This window comes from Castor canadensis, chromosome 15 (assembly GCF_047511655.1).
Source record: "Castor canadensis chromosome 15, mCasCan1.hap1v2, whole genome shotgun sequence".
Lineage (NCBI taxonomy): Eukaryota > Metazoa > Chordata > Mammalia > Rodentia > Castoridae > Castor > Castor canadensis.
In genome coordinates, this window is record NC_133400.1 from 786,872 (window position 1) to 810,522 (window position 23,651).

Genomic DNA, 23,651 nt, shown 5'->3' on the forward strand with positions numbered 1-23,651 from the left:
ATGGTGAGTAGCCAGGTGGCTGGGCAGGGGACAGGGTGACCAGGACTGGGGCATGCTTAGAGGGATGGGGCCAGTAAAAAGGTGTGCCCAATCAGGAGGCTCAGAAATGTGACATGAATTTGAGTTTTCTTTTTTTTTTTTTTTCCTCCTTTCCTGGTGGTTTACGTAAGAGGGAGCAGGATGGGGACAGGAAGGGACGGAGCCACAAGGGCTGGGTTTCCACCCGCTCGCCGAAGCCCCTTCGCTCTGCCCCCGCCCGCTCGGGGCTTTCTTGGCTGGGTCTGCTCCTGACAGAAGGGATGCGTGTTGTTGGGGGTGGGGGGCTTGGCGTGTGTGCGTGTGAGAGAGTATGTGTGTGTGTTTAAAATACAAAAAAAAGAAACATGGCTACACTCAGCTGCAGAGGCGGGTCGGGCTCCATCCGTGCCAAGTCCCTCCAAGCGGGCACCGCAGGGACTCTGGAGACACCGGAAGGCAGCAGAGGTGAGGGAGACGGGTGTGGAGAAAGATGGACGCTTGCCATCGCTGCATGCCAGCGGCTGCATGGGGCCAAAACCCACGAACAAAACCCACAGCAAATCGCTGGCAGCCCATGTCAGGAGGCGGCAGCCAGTTGGCAGTGCTGCCGCCAAGGACGGGCTGGGAGCAGGCGGACGGAGGCACGGCAGGCATGGCACAGGTAACAGGGGTGTGGGACTGGTTGGGGTGCAGACCCCTGATGTCCATGTTAGGGTGCGGGTGGGGACTAGGTCTGGCCTGGGTGCAGGTGCTGTGGCACAATAGCTTGTGGGGAAGACTGTCTGGTGGGGGGGTCTGGGCTCCCCATGGCCAGACCAGCTGTGTAGACCATGTGACCTCCAGGTCCCTTGACACTGCCCTTGGGCCAGGATGCTCGGTTTGTCCAGGTATGCTGACTGGGTTCCTCCAGGTGGTAAGGATGGGGTGCCTGAATGGGGACTGCCTGTGGATACAGCGTTTATGCCCACAGGGATCTCAAGACTGCATTGCCTGTGCCTCAAACCCCGAGGGCTCCCAAGGACAGGTCCTCTGCCCAGTTTTTGGAAGGTCCCCAAACCACCCATGGATGTGGTCTGTTTGCTCTCATGGGCTTGGGTTGGGAGGATGGGCTGGGGGCTACACCTGGAGGGTCCCGGAGTTCCCAGAGAATCTCTTTCCCGTCTTCCCACAGCCCCTATCCTTGCCTACAGCCTGGCTTGGCACCTTGGTGCCTGTGTGCAGATCGATGGGACTGGAGCCAAATGTGCCATCAAAGGGGGCCCGGGTGCCAGTGCCAAGGAGCCAGCTGCCGAGGGCACAGGCAGGGTGGGCTCAGAGGGGAGGAGCCCCAAGGCTGAAGTTTTCTCAGTGGCTCCAAGGACAAAGCCCTGTCCCCTTCCCAGTGGCTACAGGCTAGGCAGAGAGGGTGGGGCTTTGGGACAGAAATATTCCACCTGCTGGGACCTGGGTGACCCTAGGTTGGCAGTGTGAAGTGGCAGGGCTGTGGGTTCCTGGCTGTCTGTCTTGGCAAAGTCTGTGGCCAGTTTGCCTTCCTGTCTCTTTCCCACACAATAGCCAATACTCAGGGCTCGTGCCTGGGCGGGATGCATAGCAGAGGAACACTGTGACCACCCTGGGGCTTGGGCCAGTCTGTCTCAGAGTGATGCTCAGTCCCAGGAAAAAAAACAGTGTTTGGAGGGGGTTGGGATTCCCATGCACAGCAGGGGCATCAGTGGGGGCCCCACTCTGCAGAATCCAGAGCTTCAGGATCGTGGGAGGTTGAATCCAGAGCCCAACTGGGTAGAGGAACTCCCCCAGGAAGGACAGGGAGTGGCCTTGAGATCAAGGTCAAGACTGAGGTGTAAGGAGGTGGAGGGTGCAGAAATTGAACATGGGGGCAGGAATCAGGAAGGCAGGAGGGAGTGGGAAGCCTTCAGGAGAGGCTCAGACTACTGTGGAGGGCTAGATGGGGACAACCTGTGAGCAGCCAGGAAGGCTCCCAGGGATCTGCCACCACTTGGTTACCTGGGGATCTATAACCAAGCCACCCATCTTGCCAGGAGGGTTTTCCTCTTCCCACAAGCCCACAACCTGGGGAGGTGCTGCCAGGGTCGGCTTCAGCCTCCAGGCTACAGCTGGGGATTGGGAGACCCAGAGGTGAGGGGGACATGCCCAGTGTTCACTGCCCACAGCAGACAGAGGCATGAAGGCCAAAAGAGGTTTCTCAGCTGGATGGAAACAGGGCACTGAGAAGGCAGGAGAGGCTCTGAAGAGGATGTCTAGCCAACCTTTCATGGCTCCCAGGCCTGAGACTCAGCAGTGTCCCAAGCTTCCTCTTGGAGCACAGAACTGGGACGCCCGGTGCTTGCTCCAGAAGCAAGCTTGGGGCATTGGTACTGGTTGAGGGGTGGGGGTAGGGGGAGGGGATCTAACCTAGGTCTGGGCTTGGTGGATGACAAGGACCTAAGGTCTCCAAGTCTCTATTTTGTTGACGGTGGCAAGGGCGGGTGCCTTTGGATCCAGTGACCAGGTGGATCACGTGGAGGCAGAATCCAGCTGGTTCTGGCTGTTGTGGGCACCACTGGCTGTACATACCTTGCTCTAAGATTCTCCTGGTCCAATGTCACTCTAGCAGGGTGCAGGCTGGCAGGACCCAGGAGCTATGGTCTGAGTGTCCAGAGAGGCTGCAGGTGCCCCTGACTATCCCTTGTGACTCCTGGCCCTCACCACAGCCTCCTTCTACAGCCCAGACAGGCTGAAGTGGGCAGAGTCCCTGATGGTCACTTGCTTTCTCACCCAGTTCCTGGTGCTTCTGTTGCCGTGGACATCCTGGGAAGGGGATCCCATCTGCCTCCTCTGCCCTGTGGAGAGTACTGACTAGTCCTGTCTAGGTGCAGACCCCTCACTGGATCGTCCACCCAGAGCTGTTCTGGCCTTGCCATAGGCCCAGTAGAAGGGTGGGCAGGGGGTCATCCACCTGCACTGCCTCGTTCGCAGCTGAGAAAGGTTTTGTTGATGGGGACGGGAAGAGCAGGCAGGGCCTCTGCCCTGGGCTCCATGGTGCTTGGAGAGGGGCACCCAGCAGGGAAGTTGGCATCCCACCTGCCTGCCTGCTCCTGCCTCCCCCTCCGCCTTCCGAATTTCACAGTGCCTGCTTCCTGCGCTGGCTCCCGCTCCCTGGAGACTCCTGCCAGATGTTCCTGGGCCCCACGTTGTTCCTTAATGAAATATTCATGGAGCTGTTCTGCCTCTTGACGTGAAAACCTTCTGCAGCTTCCATGCCATGGAGAACCTAGGCACTGGCCACCCCAAAGTCCAGGAGTGGACAGTCTGCCAGTCAGCACCCCACCAGCCCTGGACCATGCTCACCCCCGATCCTTGCCTGAGAAGAATCATGGTCCCCTTAAGGCTTCATCTCCACTCAGAAACCCCAGGACAATCATCTCAGCATTATTAATACTGGCCTCAGGCCTGAAGGGAAGAAGGGGCCACCCTGCATGAGATGGGCCATCCCTTATGGGCCAGTTACTCCCGGGGGTACATGACCCTATTCTGCCATCCCAGGGAGGGGGGGTGCTAAGTCTTCTTCCCATCACCCCACCCATACCAACATGACCTGACTCATAAGTCCCTCTTGCTGAACAGGGCTGATCTGGACCTCTAGTTCCCTGCCATTCATCCATTCATTCCTCCAAGGTCAGTCAGAAGGCTCTCTAGTGCAGGTTCTGATTGTGGAGGCTGAGCGAAAGGGCCAGCCCTACTCTTGGGAGCCCTGTGCTGGTCACTTCCCCATCCAGACATGTGAACTGATGGGCGAGGTGTGCACACTAGCCTAGGGTAGATGGGGTCTAACGAGAGTCCACGAGCAGTGCTGCATGCTGAGGACACTCAGGGTCAGCCAGCCCTGGACTGAGCCCAGCTCTGCTAGCTGGGCAGCCCTTATCTGCTCTCAGCCTGCATTTTGTGGTCAGTGCAATGGTGATCCCAGCCATGCAGATCGTGAGGGACAGGTCAGTGCCTAGTTAAAACTCACCCCCAGAAATGGTGGTTGGTGGTGACTAGGTTCTATTCAGCCACTGCCATTGACTTCCTGGGGTCTAGATAGTCCCCTTCTGCAGCCTCTTCTCTGGGGCCACCCCCACAGAGGACCAGGAGGGCCCCTGAATGCATGGAAGCTTGTGGTCCAAATGCCTCCATGAAGAAAGACTCAAGGAACTTCCTCTGCCATCAGCAGTAAAGAGGACTTGGAGCCCTGGAGAACACGGATCCTAGCCTGACAGTCCTTCTCTGGGGAACATGGATTGCAACTGTCCTCTCATGGAACACAGATTCTGCTCCAACAGTCCTCCCCTCAGGAACATGGATACTCCTGGCTGGTCAGTCTTCCCTCAAGAGGCCCAGAGCTGCCTGGCCCTCCTGCAGGTCAGTTTCTACTGGAGGAGGGAGGCTGTGAAGTCCTCACAGCACTGCTGCACTCTGGGATCCAAGGATGAGGTCATGCAGAAGAATAAGGTGGACAGAGATGTGGAGGGAAGTTTGGACACAGGCCAGAGTGGATGACCAGGGCAATTCAGGGAGGAATGGGAAGGGCTAGCAGCTACATCTCTTGGAAGGGGGCCTTCACGCCTCTGGGTCAAAGGAGAAGGAAACTGGCCAATGCATATCTTTAACAAAGCCCCCACACTGTCCCAAGCCTGGTCACCAAAGAGGCAGAGGCCCATCAGACCTGGGTCTCTTACTGAAGTTTGATGAGCACAGTAAGTCACCGGTACAGAGCCCCTCTGTACCGAGACCCTCTGGGCACCTGCTGAACTACTTAGCCCTGTCCTCTCTCAACATGCCTTAGGGACCCTACCCCAAATCAGAACCAACTGGCCCTGCCCCAGGCTCTGCTCTGCCCACACACTGGGGCCAATCCCTGCTGGGTGGGGTCCAGCAGGCTCATGGGGGGCTCTGGGGCTGCCCAAGTCATGTGACTGCCTGCCTGCCTCCATCTGGGCCTCCGGTGGAGTCTTTGTCTCTTAAGTTGCCTAACTTTCATGATTGTCACCTAGAGCCACACAGCTGGGAAAAAGGTCAGGTTCACTGAAAGCTAAGAGCTACACTCACGGGGGTCTCCTAACCTCTGGAGAGGCAGGCATGGTGTCTCCACAGCTAAGGAAATAGCTCAGAAAGGTCAATTTGCTTCCCTGAGGCCAATGGGCTAGACAAGGCCAGAGCCGGGAATGAAGTTGCCTGGTGCCTGGTCTGGAGCCCTGGCTCCCTAGTGAGGGCCAGCAGACAAGAGCTAAAACCTTATCCCAGGACCACCTCCTCAACACAGACTCCCAGCTCTTCCAAGTTCATGGACCAAGGATCCAGGGCTGACCCCCCCCCCACATACACACCCCGGCAGTGGGTTTGAGTGAATGGTGGGGGGAGGTGGGAGGGGCCTGGACCATGTCTTCCCTTCTTCCCCAGGCCCAGCAGCCTCTCTGCATGCTGCCAGAGTAATAAGCTATGCATGTCGTGTAGAAATGAAACATGTTCTGCAGAACAAATGGTGTTAATTTGTAGCGAGCTCTGCAGCCCAGCATTGCCGAGCGCCTGGAGGGCGGCTGCAGCAGCTGTGCCAGAATTAACGGCCTTGTGAGCGAATTAGCAGGGCCACGCATCACCGTCAGAGGGACAAAGCCCTCCGAACCCCGACTCCCAGCAGCTCAGTGCTCAGGGAAGAGGCTGGTTTTGGGAAGTTGAAGTGTACCTCTTTCTGGAGCTCTTACCCAGAGTGATCAGTGCCCATTGACCCCAGTGGTTCTACCTGGGCCAAACGTGGCCGATCGTCAGGAACCGAGATCACTGCATGGTCAAAACATGTTCTAGGCCAGTCTTGGTTGGAGCCTGGCAGTCTCACAAGATGTCATCTCCTCCCCTCCTTCCTTGCCCGCCTGAGGACAACACTCCAGGCCTTTTCTGCAAACCCTCCCCACACTGGTCCTAATTAATCTGACTGTCTATTTACTCCTACTTATTACTTGCTGTCGGCTGCTCAGAGCTGCCGGTTCCTATTGATCGGCTCTGAGATGCACCATCTCCCCGGCGATTTATCTTCCTCTCCTGCCTGCCATCCGTCCTGCTGACGAGTATCTATCTGCCCTGGGTGTTAGGAGAAAGCTGCAAATTGCACTTTACATCTTAATGGGCGATTCCAGTAACTTCATTGTGTCTGATGAATATTTAACGTCACCCATCCATCCGTGTTGCCACTCAGCTGCCGCCGGTGAGGCTCTGGTCCTTCCACTTGCTGTCTTGACCCTCTGACTTTGGGGATTGGGGCTGTTCTTCCTGGATGGGAAGGAAGAAGGCAGGTGGAAGGAGGGAGGGCTGTGTTGGCTTGCTCCGCCAGTCTCCCTGGTTCTGAGGGGCTGTGGAGACTGTGCTGTGCAAGTCTGGGTCCTGTTCTTCCCAGTGTTTGTCTTGTTTTGGCTCTGAGCCCCTACTCCCTTCTCCTTTGTGGGTAAGAGGGACCCAAGCACTGCTCCTACTTTGGAGACTGGTGCTAAGCCTCCATGAATACTTCTGGGGGATGGATGGGTGGATAGGCAAACGAATCCACAGAATCCCAGACTCAAACCCACAGAATTTGAGTCAAGTATCCAGTCCAACACTGGGAGTGTAAGTGGGGAAACTGAGGCCAGCAGAGAGCATGAGATTCGACCATTCATAGCCCTGGGGCTAGAAACTGCGGGTTCTGCTCACACTGCCCACTGCTCTGTCTGTCAGAGCTCAGGGCCACATATTTCAGGTAGAGAATGTAGGAGGTCTTCATTCCTCTCTGACCAAGGGCTGGGACAGGCTGCGGGTCGCGGGGGTCCTCAGACCCCAGCCTCTCTCCATCCTGCCTCCTGGGAAGGGTGCCGATGCTAGATTGGGCCATAAAGCGCTCAGGCTGGTTTGACTCGTGTACCAACCATCTGCTTCTAGACTTCAAACATTCTGGGAGATGTGAGAGTCTCTGCAGTTGTTAAAACCCTTCTTGGTTATCCGGCTAACTAAAAACACACTATTTGGAAGTCTTGGGTTTTCTCTGAACTAAATCCCTCAGGCCATGACTCTGGCTTACTTTGCTGGCTCTAGCCTCAGACAGACAGCAGCAGCCTCCATACTTGCTCAGATGAACACAGGAAAGCATGGCCTGGGGGCATGGGGAACTTGGGATGTTGGTGTTAGAAAGATCCAGGTTCAAGTTCAGTACCTGTCACTAGTTAGTGATCTCAGTTTCTTTATCTGTAGATTAAGGATAAAGTATATACATCAAAACTGTGTGAGCAGTCCATGTGATAATGTGTTTAAGCCATTTCCCGTAATGTCTGGTACAGAGATAGATATTATGGTGATCATAGTGGTGATGATGGTGGTGGTGGTGATCATGGGGTGACAGTGATGATTTTGGTGGTAGTGGCATGCTGTGGTGAGGGTGACCATAATGGTGATGATGCTGCTTGCAGTGTAAGATTTGGATCACTGTCTAAATCCTTTTAGGACCTCAGATTTCAGAACAGAGACTCCTCTTCTGCAGCTACACAATAGTGTGTCCAGCAGAAGGGGGTGTTCTCATCAGCCTTTTCACTATTTTTTTAAGTTTTAGCAAGGATTTATTTTAGTATAACAAGGTAAAGTAAGGTAAAGTGGAGAAGGGGAAGGAGAAATGTTTCCTGTGCCCCACACAGGAAACGGGAATAAAGACTCTCTTCTCACGAACTTTTGAATGGTCCAGTCTTAAAGTGTGTTGAGATCAAGGTCAGGGGCCCTGGATGCTGCTGAGGTTCCAGGGCATCTCTGTCTCACAGGAGCTTGGAGACAAGTTGTAAAAACACTCTCATGTTCTCAGGTTCTGGGAACATTCAACGTCCACGTTGCCATGACTAAAAGCCAACACAAGCTTCACAACGAAGCTGGTCCAGAAAGCCCCAGGAAGACACAGTGCCAAGCTGAAGTCACCAGCCTGGGCCAGGCTGAGAGTGGACAGGACTTGGGAGTCCGTTAACTGAGATGGAGACGAGGGAGGAGAATGCCAAAAGAGGGTCCCATGGTGAGAAAATAGGAAGGGTCGGTGGCTGGGGCTACTGACAGGATGGGGCAGCAGGAGGCTGGGAGGCTGTGGCTAATGAGCAGGAGATTGGGCTTTACCGAGAAATGAAGAATGAGGCCTTGTCAGGAAGAGGCCTAGGGCTGGACCTGCTTCTGCTTTCTGGTCAGGGCTCCTGAGCCTGCCTTTCCAAGCTCACCCCAGCCAGCCCTGGATCCAGGCAGCCTCTGCTCTCCGCTCCCCCTTTCTCCCATGTTGCCAAGAAATTCCATTTCAACATGAAATTCCGTCTACAGTGGCCACCTGTAACATATCTGCGCGGCAGGCAGTATGGCGGGCACCATGGCAGAGACCAGTCGGGCGCGTGGGTCCCACCTGCATAGCTACCGCCTTCCTGCCAAGCATGGAGGTCCCTTATTGAGCCCCAGGGGGTTGGGAGACATGAACAAGCCCCCCTCACTCTATTCACCCTGGCTCCACGCTGTGACCCCACTGCCCACCCACAGCCTGTGGTCCTGGCCACGGGGTGAGTGCGGTAGAGATTTTGGTGAGGGCAGAAATGTGGGGTGTAACTAGTGGGAAAAGGGGGAGTGGATAGCTGCTAATAGCCTCTCCTCTCCTCTCACCTAGAACAAGGGTGCACAGCAGAGCCTGGCTCCTGCAGCCCCCTCCCAGGCCAGGGGTGGCTGGCGGTCACCGCCTGGCTGCATCTGCTGTGCACGCCAGAGCAGTTCCAGATGTCCTAGAAGGACCCTCTCGAATGTCAATTCCATCTTCTCACAATCATTTTCCGCATCCTCCTCAGCGCCAAGCGAACGCAGTCTGCTCGTTTGAATGCATAATTAGCCGAACACTCTACCTCGCTAATTTCAAGGCAGGGGACGGGGAGTGGAGGGGGCTTAGGAATTTGCATATTAATTTAGCCGAGGGAGAGAAAAAATGTTTACCACTTTCTTCTCTGTTACTCACGGAGGACTTAACTCTTTCTGCTCCCCGTCTGGAGCCCCGGGGAGGGTGTGTGTGTGTGTGTGTGAGCTGGGGGTGTGAGCTGGGGGTGTGAGCTGGGGGTGTGAGCCAGCCCTCCTAAAGGCTCGCCCAGCCCAGCGCAGCCAGGTTCCACTGTGGACCCTCCAGGGGGGTCCTGCACATGCTCTTGGGCTCAGCCAGCTGCCACACAATGGCTGCCTCCGTGCCAGACAATGTGCGACCTGCTAATGACCAAGCTCCCTTTCTCACTGGTCCTCACTTGTGGTTTTCAGGAAAAAGGGACACTGGGTCCCCCAGCCACTCCATCATCTCCATCTGCTTACTTATTCATTTGTTCCACAATCCTTTGTGGCACCACAAATCCATGGTCAGCACAAAGAGTAGAAGGCTACACGGGATGTCCTCTCCACCAGAGGGGTTACTCACGGAGGAGAGGTCAGTAGAATGGTAAACTCCTGCTAGAGAGTCAAGGTAGGCTTCCTGGAGGAGGTGGTATCAGCTCTGGGTCTCACAGTGATGAAGTTGGTGAGAGGAAGGGTGGGGTCCACTTGAGATACGGGGGGATGGGCTTTGGTTGCAGCTGGGCCTGAGGGCTGGTGAGATTCCAGGCTGAGTCCAGAAGGTGGAACCAGGCACATGCCCTGCAAACAGCCAGGCCACTGTGAGCCTCCGTCTGGCCTGAGGACCCTCAGGAGCTTCTTGGAAAAGGTGCAGTGTGTCACAGTGGCATGGATGGCTCTGGTTCTTCCTGGGATGATGGTTTTCTGCCCTGCAGAAATGATTCACGCTGTACTGGGTCCCTGGCAGGGCCCTTGTGAGGACCAAATAAGAGGAGCTGTGATGTGCTCTATGCAGTCCTCCTACCCGGTAAGCACTGGATCAGAGCCGTCTATCTTGGTGCCTCCCTTTGGAACCAGGAGCAACAAGCAGGTGGAGTCCAGCGGCTCCCACAGTGCCAACCTGAGAGGTTTTGCTGGGGGGCGGGTCAGGCATGTCTGGAAGGGCCAGGTGGAGGGATGTGAGGGTCCTGAGCACTCGTGGCGGGGCAGAGGGCTGAGGGCAGGAATCAAGGTGCTGCTGACCAAGTAAACCCAAGATGGGCCTCTGTGGGGCAGAGTCCAGGAGGACTCATACACGGTGGCTTTAGGCCTCTTTCCCACTCTGGGCCTCAATGTCTTCATCTATACATCTGTATCACAAGGCCTGGTCCCAACTCACACAGCGGCAGACATCAACCGCACCCTCTCTCAAGGTCTCACTGGAGTCCTGGGCACTAACAGGCTGAAGTTTATTAGCCACTTGGAGTGGATGAATGCCAAGATGTCCTCTTGCTTGGGTCCTCCCTGGACTGAGCCTTGCCCCGTGTAGGTTGCCACGGAACCTCCTCAACCTTGGCACCGAAGACCACACCACAGCTGTCTCCAGTGCAGGGAGCCAAGATTTCTCTGCGACACCAGCAGACCCGGAGTCCTGGGCCACAGACCCAGATGTGTGCCACTTCCACCACACCGTTTTACACTAGCCAGTCCCCCAGCAGCCAGTGCATGGCCACTCAGGGTCTGCACCCTGGCAGGTTGGTCCTCGTACCCATCTCCACCATCACTAGCTGATGCAAGACCTGCCCGGCCACACACTTCTTCTCTGCTCCTGTCTCAGCAGCCCTTTGTGACCAAGAAAACAGAAGACTTGGCCCTGCTCCTGACCATCTGTAGCTTGCATGAGATGCCCTCTCCTCTTTCTTCAGTCCAGCAAACATAAAAATGACCCAGAGCGACCTCCACGAGGTGCCTGCCACATGGTACACACTCAGTAAGACCAGGGTCATGAGCACCTGAAAACTTGAGGGTGTTTTTGTCCTAGGAGCTGCAGAGCCAGGGTCTCTGCTGACCAGGACCAGAGGTCTGACAATATGAGAGACGTGGCTGAGGTTGGGGAAGGAAGGAAATATGGAACAGAGCTGGGCTGGCCTGGCACCAGAAGCTGATTTCATCCAGGATGGAGCAGAGGCAGCAGGACGTGAGGGCACAGGAGACCCATCACCAGGAAACTGCTGGCTGTGATAGGAGGGGCTTCTAGGACCACTGCCTGACGGGGACAGGCAGGAGCAGGTGCTAAAGACACCTGGTCCCAACGCCTGGGAGTCAGCCAGATGAACAGGTTCCCCCAACCTGGCTGGGCTCCTGGACCTGATGCCACACCATGCACACCTCAGTGCTGCCCTGGAACTGTTCTGTGGCTCAGCCAAGCTCAGCCAAGATGTGGCACAGGAGGAAGGAGGCACAGAGAAGTCCGGTAATTCATCCAAAGTCACAAAGCTGTTGGCTGAGCATCTTAGGCCCACTGCCTTCTCCAGTTCCTCAGAAGAACAAGCTGGTCCAGGGGTAGGGGTGGAAGTAGGTGGGGCTGGTGCTGTGGAGACCTTTGAGACACATCCCACAGTCTGGAGGGACAGAGGCAAACTCAGCTGCCCTCCTGACCAAGAAGAAGGTGCACCAGGGAGCAAGAATGGCATCAGCTCAACCTGGGGTAGAGGAGCGGGACGGTAACCCAACACTGCCTATACCTTGCCCAAGCCCAGGGCTGCCACCTCCGGTCTCCCTGGGAGCCACCTGAGCAGAAAGGAACACGGCCTGGGAAGTGAAGAGCAGGGCTGCCTGTGATGGGGGATTGAGGCCCAAGGACCTCAGGTGTGTGACCTCAGCACTTCTCAGGTTCCTGGAGAATCCAGACAACTTCGTGGGCCTCTCCTCCTAGGGTTCTCACCCACCCAAGGCCTGATGGTCCCAGAAGAGGCAACAGAGTTCCCACACCCTGTGCCCATTTGCCAAGCCCAGCTGGACACATACCACCCTCTCTGGGCCTTGGTTCCCTGGTGTCTACAGTGGGTCTGGCCCCTGTTCCATCAGGAACCTGTGGGGTGGTTCGGTGATGGATTGGAAGTTGCTTCTAGGGCCAAAGGAGGGGCTGTGGCTGGGGAGGGTCCTGTGGGAGAGCTGTGACCAGGCTGACCAGTTGCACGTGAGGGCTGATGACTGATGGGGCAGGCGCTGCCCTGTGGTGGAGGTGGTGGCTCTGGGGAGGCAGGAACAGCTTGCTCTGGCCCCCTGCAGTCCCGTGCTCATCCAAGTGAGGCGGGCATGCTCTCTTTGTTTGGATTTGTGGTGTTGTGGGCTGGGTCTGAGGTGATTTCTCTGCCTCCTGCTGCTCGCTGTCATCTCACATCTGAGAACCAGCTTCATTTCACTGTCATTAAAAATCTCAGGTCTGACAGATAGGGGGGAATCCAGCACAAAAACAACCCAGGGATTAACCCAGCTCCAGCGGGAGCCTGGCTCCTAGCCCAGGTCCAGCCACTTAAGGAGGCAGTGGGGTCTGCCCCTTCCCACTGCCCTAGAGTTGGCTGGGCTGAGTGGAATGGGTGTTGCCCTGCTATCCAATACAATAGGAGCAGAGAAGAAGAAGCAAGGCAGAGAGAAGGGACAGAGGGGAAGCCTGGAGAAGGCAGACACCCCCCCCTCCCCCGAGAAGGCCTCCTGTTAGCAAGGGCTATGCTGTATGGAAATCACAAGGGGCCCAGCAGTGCTTTCCAGAGGCAAGAAGACCAGAGAAGTCATGCAGTAGCCCAGGTCACACAGCCAGGATCTACCTAATGCCCTTCTGGGAGAGGGCTCTGGCCAGCAGACCCCAACTGGCTGTTCCTGAAATGGGTCCTTTGGCTGTCCTGCTCCTTCTATTGTGCACTGGAACAAGGGGTCCCCATAGGAAGGTCCACCAGAGCCTAGGAAAGGCCCACTGTGTCTCTTCCTCCTTCTTGAGGAGGCAGCCCAGGTGTCCCCGAGTCCTTAAGGAGGCCACAAGGGTGGGATGTGGACATCAGAAACCGGACTTTCTCCATGATGTGGACCAGCTGCTAATTTCAGCCACTATAAATGGCATGAGTTGGTGAGATGCACCTGTACTACGTGGGGGGGGGGCCCTGGACCCTGGCCTGGAGGAGAGGACCAGCCTGCAGTTGTGACCATCTGTGGGCTGCCTTGGAGCAAAGTACTTGGAGAGTGGTGGTTTGTGGTCCACGCCTCTGACCTGGGACATAGGGCACTTCATCCATGGGTGACACACACTCACATTGGAACAACATGCCCAGTGCAGACCTGTCCTCCACAGGAGCAGTGTTAAGTCCTGTGTGGCGGGGGCAGGTTTTACCTTGGGAGTCTGAGCTCGCCGCCACCTGCCACCTGAAGCCTCCCTGTGCGTCAGGCTCTGGAGTTGTCTGCTGCCAGAATGCAGGGCACTCCTCCTGGCCTGGCCACTGGGGGCCTGTGAGCCCCGGGGCCTAACAGTACTGACCACAGGGGTGGCTGACCTGCTGTCCTCCCCCAGCACAGCACACAGGGTGTGGGCATCTGTAGGGTTCAGGCCACAAGCATGGCTGGCCCCTCCTGCTCGGGGGCAGGGAGGCCCCTCCAGGGCCTGGAGCCCCTCATGATGCTGAGGAGCCCGGCGTGTGGAGGGTTAAGCGCTGATTCTAGCTTTGTCTCTGCATCAGTGTACATAATATGCTCATTTGCATACTGCAGTGTACGCTCAATTAAAATGAACTTTTAATTTCTTCTAAGTAAATTACTTCTTGCCGGTACGTGACGTGCACAAATGTCAGAATAATGGGGGAGCCTTAATGAGCCGGGGAGCGGGTCGGGTGGCTAACCCCCCAGAACACATGTGTCCACATGACACACCAACATGGGGACGTGCTTCACATGCTACTCCTTGGACAGGACATGATAGACCCATGGCCACCGGCCCACACCTACCTGGCACGCTCACAGTGCACACCCAGGCTGGGCAGTGGATTGCCTGCTCACACGCTGTCCCCTGTGCAGAAATGGTCCCTGCCATGTGTGTCTTGGAGGCTTGCACACACATGTGCACAGGATCCCACCTTAGGGTACTGTGGATTCACCCTCCTGCTCCTCCATATTTAGGCTGTAAATAAGGATGCAAGTTTATAAGGACTGAGACAAAGAGACAGAACCCAGAGCCATAACAAACATGACATTCTCCACCCAGGCCCAGTCAGGAACTTGAGTCTGGCCTCCAGCATCTGCATGAAGCTCTGAGAGGTGGTGCTGTCCACTGGCCAGGGCACAGAGCAAGCACAGGGACAAGGTCTGTCTGCCCCAGCTGTGCTCTGTCCTCCTTCATGCTCCTCTCCTTACCCTGTTAGCAGCGAATATCAGAAACTGCTTCTGGAGGGGCATTCATCTTTGCTGCACAGGACAGGGGTGGGGTGAGAGGAAGTTGAGCCGGGTCCCAGCCCCACACCTGGCATGCAGAGTCCATGCTGCTTCTTGGTGCAACTCATCACTCACTTCAGCACCTTGCACTTCAGGACCCTGGAGAGGGCCGAGACCAGGCCTGGCTAGTCGGGGAAGCGGGGAGAGCCTCCCACCAGGATCCCTGGCACTAGGTTCTGTCCCTGTGCACAGGAGCAGTAGAACACATGGACCACACAGACCTGGGATCAAACACTGGCTCCAGCACCCATGAGCTGCATGGTCCTCAATAGGTCACCAGGATCCCCGGGAGTTCACATCTTTGCATACAGGCACCTGCCTGGCCTGGGGGCTTCCCAACGTCATATTTAGTCCCCTGACCCACACCATGTCAAGACGACTGCCAAATGGCTCTCAGACTCTCAAGCACCATGTGGAACATGAACTGGCCTAACTGGGGCTGGCATTGCTGCACAGTGCCTGGCAGAACCACCAGACTCTCCTGTGCAGGGGTGGAGGTCCAGTCAGTGCCACCATCTCCAGAGGTGTGTTGCAGCTGGTGGACAGTCTCCTGATCAACCTGTCTTGGCCACTAGTATTTCCTCGGATCCAAATGGGTCAACAGAGAACCCACTGTGTCAGCAAGGACTCTCAGAGCAACTGCTGAGTGGACAGGCAGACCCACCACCTCAGGCAGGCATGTGTCTGTGCTTGCTGTGGACCTTGCATCCCGTGGCCCACGTGGAGGAGGATGGTGCAGCAGGCAGAGATTTCACAGATAAGACAGAATGGCACTGACCGGGGCAGCTTCTGCACCCCACCCTGCAGAGGGAGACCAGGGAGGGCTTCCTGGAGGAGGGAGCCGAGGTCTCAGTCATGAAGGTGCATCAGGTACATGCCCAAGGGCATGTGAGGATAAAAGCCATGGATCCACTGGAGGCTGAGGATCCTGATCTGAGCAGAGAGCTGTGTCTGGGACATTGGAGGGTGCAGTTAACAGGGAAGTGGGATGAGGAGCGCCAGCGAGAGGAGAAAGTCCCCATGAATCATGTGGCTGCAGTTCCCCAGGGTCAGAGCTCAGGACCAGCCACACAGAGGTGGTCCTCACAGCTGTGCCTGCTGAAGGAGGCAGGACCACCTGGAAGGTTTGTATCTGAGAAGAAAGAGTAGGGGCGGGAGGAAGGGGGAGGCTCACCATAAAGCAGGTGGGGCCAAGGCTATGGTAGAGCCCAAGAGGCTCAGAGCAGACACACTGAGGTCTGCAGACCAGGACAAGAAGACACATGGACAGGGCCACATTCTCAGGTGATTTGACAGTGTTCCAGGCCAGGGAGAAGGCTGAGTATGGAGGCTGGTGAAGGGCAGAAGCCTTTAGGGCTTCCTCTTACTTCAGCCTCCAGTCAGCATCCTGGAGTGACAAATGGGGAAGACCCTGCCTCGCTGAGCAGGTAGGGAAACCGAGGTGCAGGGGATCACTTGGCCAGTGAGACAGAGGAACGGAGCTGGGCCTGGCCTGGCAAGACTAGTGTGGTTGCTTGCCTGTGTACTGCCTTTGTGAAGTGAGGAGATGGTGCCTCTGCTGTGTCCACCACCCAAGGACCCCTACAGCCTTGCTGGAGGTCCCCTCAGATCGCTGACAGGTGAGAAGGAGCAGGCACTGCCTGGGTGGGGAGGCTATGGCCCCACACATGCCATCCTCTGCTCAGGTACTTATTGTGGATCCCTGCTGTCCTCGAACGCACACTTCAGGCTGGGCACCTGCCTTCAGAGTCCCTCTGACCAGCCAAACTGGCCACACGCTGGTCCCCAGGTCTGCAAAATGTCTGCCCCCTCTCCCTCCTCTCGATTGCCTGACAGCCCCCTAGAGCCAGGGACTTGCTGCTTCCCCACAGCCCAGCCCGGCCTCCCCCTCTCTTCTGATCTGCCGCATGTCACATGCAACTTGCTGACAGCTGGGGGAGGGGGTGGCGAGACAAGAACAGGCCTTGCACAGCATGGGGTGGGGGGTAAGCAGGGGACACTGTGAGACCCTGGCTCCAGTTTTGTGTGTGTCCTAAGCCTGGCCACCACCCCCTCGGGCACATGAGACTGGACTTGCACAGCTCCACCAGCTGCACTCTCCCCACCAACCCAGCTCCTGCCGTGGGGGAGAGCACATCAGCCCCGGCCCCAAGCAGTGAGCCTCCACTCCCTCTCTGGATTCCATGCCAGGCTAGAGACCTGACAGTTATCACTTCCCCGGCACCTGGTGTGTGTGCGTGCACACACTCGTGTGTGCATTTGTGTGTGCACACAGGCGTGTTGTATGTGTGCATGCGTGTGACATGTGTCTGTGTGCACGAGGCGACTGGAGCCCAGCTTTCCCCCATCACTGAAATTTACATTGAACCACAAATTAATTTCATAATTTTCCCTCTCTAATTATGCCAACATCTGCTTGCAAAGCCAAGCTGTGCACATGCATTTTAATGTCCCTCCCCTGTGCTCCTCCCCGCAGCATCGCTGTCTGCCTCTGCACTGAACTTTTCAATAATTATCACCAGGAGAAGACCTTGACTTCCATTTCTCTTGCCTTGCAGGAGGGGGAGAGGGAGTGGGGAAGGGGAATGAGGGGGACAGAAAAAGATGAGGGAAGTCAGGAGCGTGGCATGGTGGATGGATGGATGGATGGGTGGATGGGTGGACAGTAGGGCTTCTTTGTTCTTGCAGAGAACAAGACGAGTGTCTGTGGGGGGAGGTGAGAGGGAAGGCAGTTGGGGTTGGGTACTGTCTTGGCTCCCATGGCCTCTCCTATTGACAGTGGCATGGCTGTTTCCCCAAGGCCTGGGAGGAGGAGACACAAAGTCACAAAGTAGTTTCTGTTCTCCTGTGACATCCTGCTCTTCACCTCACTCTCATAGCACAGGCGGGTGGGCGTGGCCTTGCACTGCCCATTTTGGGTGCCATGGTGCCTCTACTGTGTGGCAGCCTGTCCTGTTCCTGAAGCAGCCTCTGGTCTCTGACAGGAGGTATGGTGCCTGTACGTGGTGCCCACACCTGGCAAGGAAGGTGCTTCAGGTGTGCTGGGAAAGAGCACTGGCACCCTCTGCCCCCACTCTCCCACCTGCATCCACCTGCCGGCCCAGGTGAGAAGAGAGAGTCCAGGAGCCGGGGAGGCTCCCGAAATGACTCCCGCCATCCTGGCCTCAGAGCGAGTGCTTCGTGTCAGTGTCTGCACAAGTAAGAGCATGTGTGTCATGCATGAAAGCACTTGTGTGTGTGCAAGAGAGTGTGCACATGTAAGCACGTGTGAATGTGAGCCCATGTATGAGTGTGCATGACTGTGTGCATCCATACATCTGTATGGGGCTGCGTGTACACACGTGCTCAGCCCTGCCCCGCGGGTGGACACCAGAGAGACACTAGGCTGCAGTCAGGCCTGGACCACCACGTGCCCTGTGTGAACCTGGGCAGGCCCCTCCCCTTCAGTCTCCTCAAGTGTCCAACGAGAGCAAAACACGAACCACCCACGTGGAGGGTGCTTGCATACGTGTGACAGGTGAAGGGCGTGTGTCCCCTGCTCTCCCCAGTGCTCTGGGCCTTGGTCTCAGCTTGAGGACAGCAGATTGGCACTCTGGGAGTGGGTGTGCCCCCCAGGAAGTCATTACCTCTCGTCCCTGTCCTCATCACTGGAAGAGCTCCGAGCAGTCCCCATCTCCCAGGCTCTTTTCTGCAGCCTGTCCTCACCACTGTGGCCACAATGGAACTTTTAACATTCATTTGACCCCTTCCCTGACCTAAAGCCTTCCACAGCTCCTTAGTGACATGTGATGGAGTCCACCTTCCTTGTTCCCGTCCCCTGGTCTCTGACCATCCCCTATATCCTCCGTACACCCTGAGTGTACCCTCTCCCTGGCCCTTCCAGATGCCCATTTCCCCAGCCCTCTTTCAGATGGCCTTCTGACACAGCTCTAGCCCCTTTCACCAGGAGGGCTTCCAGGACTGCACCAGGCTAGCTGAGGCCCAGTACCTTGTGGGATCCCTGGTGGATACTCTGTCCTCCGGGCTCATAGATTTCTGAAGGCAGAGCACTTATCTCAGCCCCAGAGCCCTAACTCATGGTTGGCATTTGAGGACTTTTTGTTGGCTAACAAATAAATAACATAAGCGGAATATATTATCAAACTTCTCTGGATCCAGTTCTTCAGCAGGAAATAAAGGGGTTGGATTTCTGACGGCGAAGAAGTCTCATTGTCATCTTCGAGACATTCACCCCAGGCCAACCAAAGGCCCTCAGTGACAAGGAAGGGCAATCTCCAATCTGTAATGCCACATGTGGCAGATGCCACCAAGGGATTCAGAAAGTGCCATCACAGCCTGGCCTCTGGTACTGTCTGTCCAGGAGAGGTGTGCTGACCCTAACTTTGACACCCAGGGGGATGTGACAGGCTCAGAGATCCCCCTCTGCAGACACCAGAGTGATGTCCCTGATGACACAACAGCTCAGAGGGGCCTAGACAGATGAGACAGGCTCTGACAGGACTACGGGTGTTGTCAAGCTGCCCCTAGACCGGCAGGGGCTTGCAAAGTGGACAGTGGGTCTCTGCTCCTGGCCGTGCTAACAATAATAGGTATTGGACCTACGCTCCCGCTAAAGTCAAACTTAACTGTGCAAAAGTGTGGGGGTGGGTGGACACGAAGAATCCCCCCAGAGGCTCATGTGTTTCCGGTTTTGGTCCTCAGCTGGTGGGTCCAATCACTGAGAGGTGACTGGTCCCAAGGCTGTGACCCGAGCAGTGAATAAACCCACAGATGGAGCAACATCATGGCAAGATCCTGACTGTCTCTCTCTCTCTCTCTCTCTCTCTCTCTCTCCTTCTCCTCCTCCTCCTCCCTCCTCCTCGCTCCCCCTTTTTCCCACTCTCTCTCCCTTTCTCTCTCTCCCTCTCCCTCTCTTTCTGCTTCCTGTCTGCCAGGAGATGATCAGCGTCCACCACGCTCTCCTGCCACCATGACATTCCATCTCGCCTCAGGTCTAAAGTAAGCCAAGCTTGGACTGAAACCTCTGGGAGCCAAAGTGAATCTTCCCTTCTTCAAGGCGTCTCTTCAGGTGTCTGACGCAGCGGTGAGAGTCTGACTGACATCACAGAGAGCTGCCATGCTCAGGCGCTGTGTACACACAGCTGCACGCTGCCCCCAGCTTCCTGCCTGGAGGAACTTCCTAGGCCTGGCTCAGGGAACCGCAGCCCCACACAGTGCAGCGGTGTCAGTACATGCAAGAAGCAGAGGTTGCCGCTCAGGGCTGCTGAGGCATCTGCAATTTCCAGAGAACAGGGAGGAGGAAGCTGTGCAAAGGAGGGACCAGGGGTCAGCGCACAAGAGCTCCCCGGTCTCCACACGCCTGGCAAAAACTGTTACTGGGAGGTGTAGAAGTGACGTGGTGGGTGTGTGATCCAAACAGCTGGAGAGGACAGATCTCACTGACATCCCCAGAAAGGCGTGTCTCAGGGGCAGGATGGTGCTGGCCCCAGGGAAAGGACTGCTTGAGATGTTGCTCAATGCTGAGCTGAGGCAGTTCATGGTGAGCGGTCAGAACAAAACTAAAGAAGACAGCATAGTCTATACTGTGCCGGCACACAGTGAGCAATTACTAAATATACAAAGAAGCAGAAGAATTTAATCAGAGAAGAAAAGTCAGTTAATAAAACAGCCCAGAGATGACACCGATGTTGGAATTAGAAGAGGCAGGTGTAAAAGAAAAGAAAGGTAGAAGTGAGGAGGTGGTGAGTGTCAACACAGTGAAACGACAGGGCAAAAATCCAGACCTGAAAAATACAATGACTGAGATAAAAAATTATGGAGCCGTGAAACTGTTCAAATTTAAGCACACAGGGAAAAAGCCTTAAGAATCAACCAGAAAGAACCAAGTGGTATAACGTGTTGAGGACTTCAATTCCAGAAAACACGTTTGGAGAAATAGGAACCATGAAAGTCCACAAGTCAGTGAAGGTCAGAGAAGGTCAAGAGCATAAAATAACGACATCAGAGTTAAATGACTGCAACCAAGGATAAAGAGACCACCTGCAAAGCAGCCAGAGGAAAACAACCCTCGTCTCCACCAGGGAGCACAGGTAAAAAACACTGATGGCTCCTAACCCGAAGCAAGGCCCGCCAGAAGACAATAGAACGGCATCTTTCACATGCTGAAACAAAACTGTGCACCTAAAATTCCAATCCTTCACAACGTGAAAATGCCCTCCATAAGTTAAAAGGAAATAAAGTATTTTCAGGTTAATCAAACCTGAGAAAATCCATTGCAACAGTCGTAGAGCACCTGCCTAGCAAGTGTGAAGCCCTGACTTCCCCCTCGAGTACCATCAAGAAATATTACTTTGAGGTAGATGTAATATGAGTTCAAAGTACACATATTGTAATCCTTCGAGGAGCCGTCAAGAATTGAAACAAAGAGGTATAGCCTCCAAAAAATTATAATAAATAAAATGGAATCTTAAGAACTAATCAGGGCTTTGGGTGTGGTTTAAGCAGTACAGCCCCTGCCCAAGCAAGCACGTAAACTCTGGATTCAAATCTCAGTACCACCAAAGAAATGAACGAAAAGAAAGAATCACTGGGCTGCGGGTGCCTTTAACCTCAGCACTTTGGAGGTGGAGGCAGGAAGATTGTGAGTTTGAGGACAGCCTGGGCTACTTAGTGAGTTCAAGGTCAGCCAGAGGTATATAGCAAGATTCTGTCAAAGGAAAGCCAAGGATGTAGCTTGGCGGTAGACTGCAAGGCGGTAGACTGTGGTCCCATCTCTAGCACCACAATTTCAAAAGAAGGCAAGAAAACAAAAAAACCTTAGTGAGCCGAATATTAAACAGGAAGATGGTTTAAGTCACTCATGTCAATAATACTTTAAATGCAAACAGGCTAACATTTTGGTTAAAAGCAAAGATTGAGAGCCTGGGGTTGTAGCTCAGTGGGATTGTACTTGCCTAACATGTGGGAGGCCCTGGGTTCGATTCATAGCAACACACACGCACACACACACACACAGAGTCAATCTATATGAAAAAGTTAAACTTGAGGCAGACATGGTGGGGTACACCTGGTATTCCACTGGGCAGGCAGAAGTAGGAGGATCAAGGTCTGAGGCCAGCCTAGGCAAAATAAAAACAAAACAAAAGCAAGAGAACTCGGGGCTTAAGTGCGAGAACCTTTGGCTAGCCAGCATGATGCCCCGAGTTCAATCCTTGCTACCTCAAAAAAAAAAAAAAGAGAGAAAGAAAGCTAAGCTAAACTCAACCATCTGCTATGTACAAGGGAATGTACTTTAGCTACACAGCGTAGATAAAAGGATGGGAAAGATGGAGCAGAAATACCCACATGAGAAGGCTGGAGCTGTGGTGTGGCTCAGTGGCAGGGTTCTGGCCCAGAGTGTGGCATGTGTGAGGAGGCTCTGGGTTCCATTCCCAGACCCCCACAAAAGTACAGGAAGGGCGAGGTGACGATGGGAGTCGTGGTGGTCTGCAGTGTCCATGGCAGGCCTGTGTCTGTTGACTTATCTGCCACTTTTTCCCCTCACTACCATACTCCTGCAGAGCGCAGGTGTCATCTTGCCAGAGTCACAGAGGACATGGCCGAGCTCTCTCCTCGATGCCCCTTCCTGGGGAGGTGCTTGGGTCTCCTGGAGCATTTCCCACTCACACTCAACCTTCGAAACCAAGGACAAAGCTCCCAAGAGAGGAGCCGAAACTGTGGGACCCACCTTGCACCCCACTCTCCTAGCCCTCTGAACTGGGCATCTCATTAACTTGCTCACAACACAGCTTCCTTCAGCCAAGGGACCCCATTTTCACTAATAATAAGCTCAGAACCCACACTATATTTTGTACACGGTCACTGTGTAATTTATCCTCCAAACCAAGTCACTTTGGAGGGTGAGAAAGCACAGAACTGATGCCAGGCTACCCCTGAGAGCCAGGCTGTATGTTGGTGTGGGAGCAGTGTGACCCCTGCAGGTGGCGTTGCCCCAGGAGCTGGCATGATGCCAGGAAGTAGTGTGACTCCAGGAAATGGTGTAGCGCCAGGAAGCAGTGTGACTCCTATAGGCCGAGCAACCCTAGGAGGTCATGTGACTCCTGCAGATGGTCTGACCACATTCCTGTCCCTGGGAACTTCATGTAACAGAAGGACCATTACACCTTAGAGTTCACACTGCTTCACACCCGTCAGAGAAGCAGGGCGCCTGCATTATTCCTCTTCGCCAAGGCAAAGCAAGGCCAGGTGGATTGGGATGTGCTCTTGAGATCTCGGTGGGGACCCATTCCAGGCCGTCTGCAGCTTACAGCGCTCTTTCCAACACAGGTTCCTACAATTTCTCCTGGAGCAAAACTGAACATCTGAACTAAACCTAGCTCACAGGCCCTTCTCCGTTTCCCTTTTTGCTTTAGGTGCCAGGAAGTTCAGAACAGAACCGGGCTGAGTGGGAGGACAGAGCCCATGTGACAGAGGCGTCGTCGGCCTGCTTCCCTGTTTCCTCAGTTCTATTATTTTCTTGCGTTTCCCACCCCCATTTTGGAAGCAGATGGGTACAAGTTATAAATACCATTCCCGACAGAACCAGTCTGTTTCAACCCCCATCGGCCTGTCCAAGTCTGGTGCCCTAGAAAGCACTGACCTGGAGTGTCCACAGTTGCCATCCTTCTCTCTCTAGTCACCTCTGGATTCTGCATCTGGGGAAGCCCCACCCTCACTTCACCCCTCCATCTGGCTCAATATGTCCTGTCCTCCCTGGCCTGCAGCTGAGCAGCCCTGTCCCAGGATTGAGAGTAAGGACCTTCCTGAAGCCACTGCTGCACAGCACGGATGACAGGAGCAACCAGACCTGAGGGACACCTCTGCCAGCTCTGTTGGGGGTCCTACAGACAGCACTGCTTTGGCCTGTGTCTTCCACAGGAAGCAGAGCTATGGCCATGGGAGCCCCTTCAAGTCCTCAGAGGCAAACCTAGTGCTCTTTACTGTCCACGTGTGTGTGGGCCCTGATCCCCCTCACGGGTCATCTGCTTGAATCCCAGTGACCAAGAACATGTCAAGGAGCTGGGTGGCCACATGGAGCCCTGCACACTGTGGTGGCAGATGGCTGAGCCATGGCCTTCTGTGGCCTGAGTCCCCTCACCTGTGGGAGGGGCTGCACAGTAAAGACCACTGTCCAGACAGGGACCCAGCATCCCCGGACTGGTCATGCTGTCTGGGTGCTCAGTGGTGACAGGGGGTGCCTTGGGGCTGTGGCAGTGGGGGAGGCAGAGGCTAGGAGGCTCCCTGGCCCTGTGCCCACCTCTGGAAGA

General features: G+C 55.3%; 1 long non-coding RNA gene across 2 annotated transcripts; it reads left to right on the forward strand.

Moving 5' to 3' along the window:
- The first annotated feature begins 171 nt into the window (after positions 1 to 171).
- Positions 172 to 13,672, forward strand: LOC141417326 (uncharacterized). 2 transcript variants are annotated; one of them, XR_012441849.1, is made up of 3 exons: positions 172 to 679; positions 2,798 to 8,068; positions 9,325 to 13,672. It is a non-coding gene; the product is annotated as an uncharacterized lncRNA (long non-coding RNA). The 2 variants fall into 2 exon arrangements; XR_012441848.1 differs by having other exon boundaries at positions 2,798 to 13,672.
- The last annotated feature ends 9,979 nt before the right edge of the window (positions 13,673 to 23,651 follow it).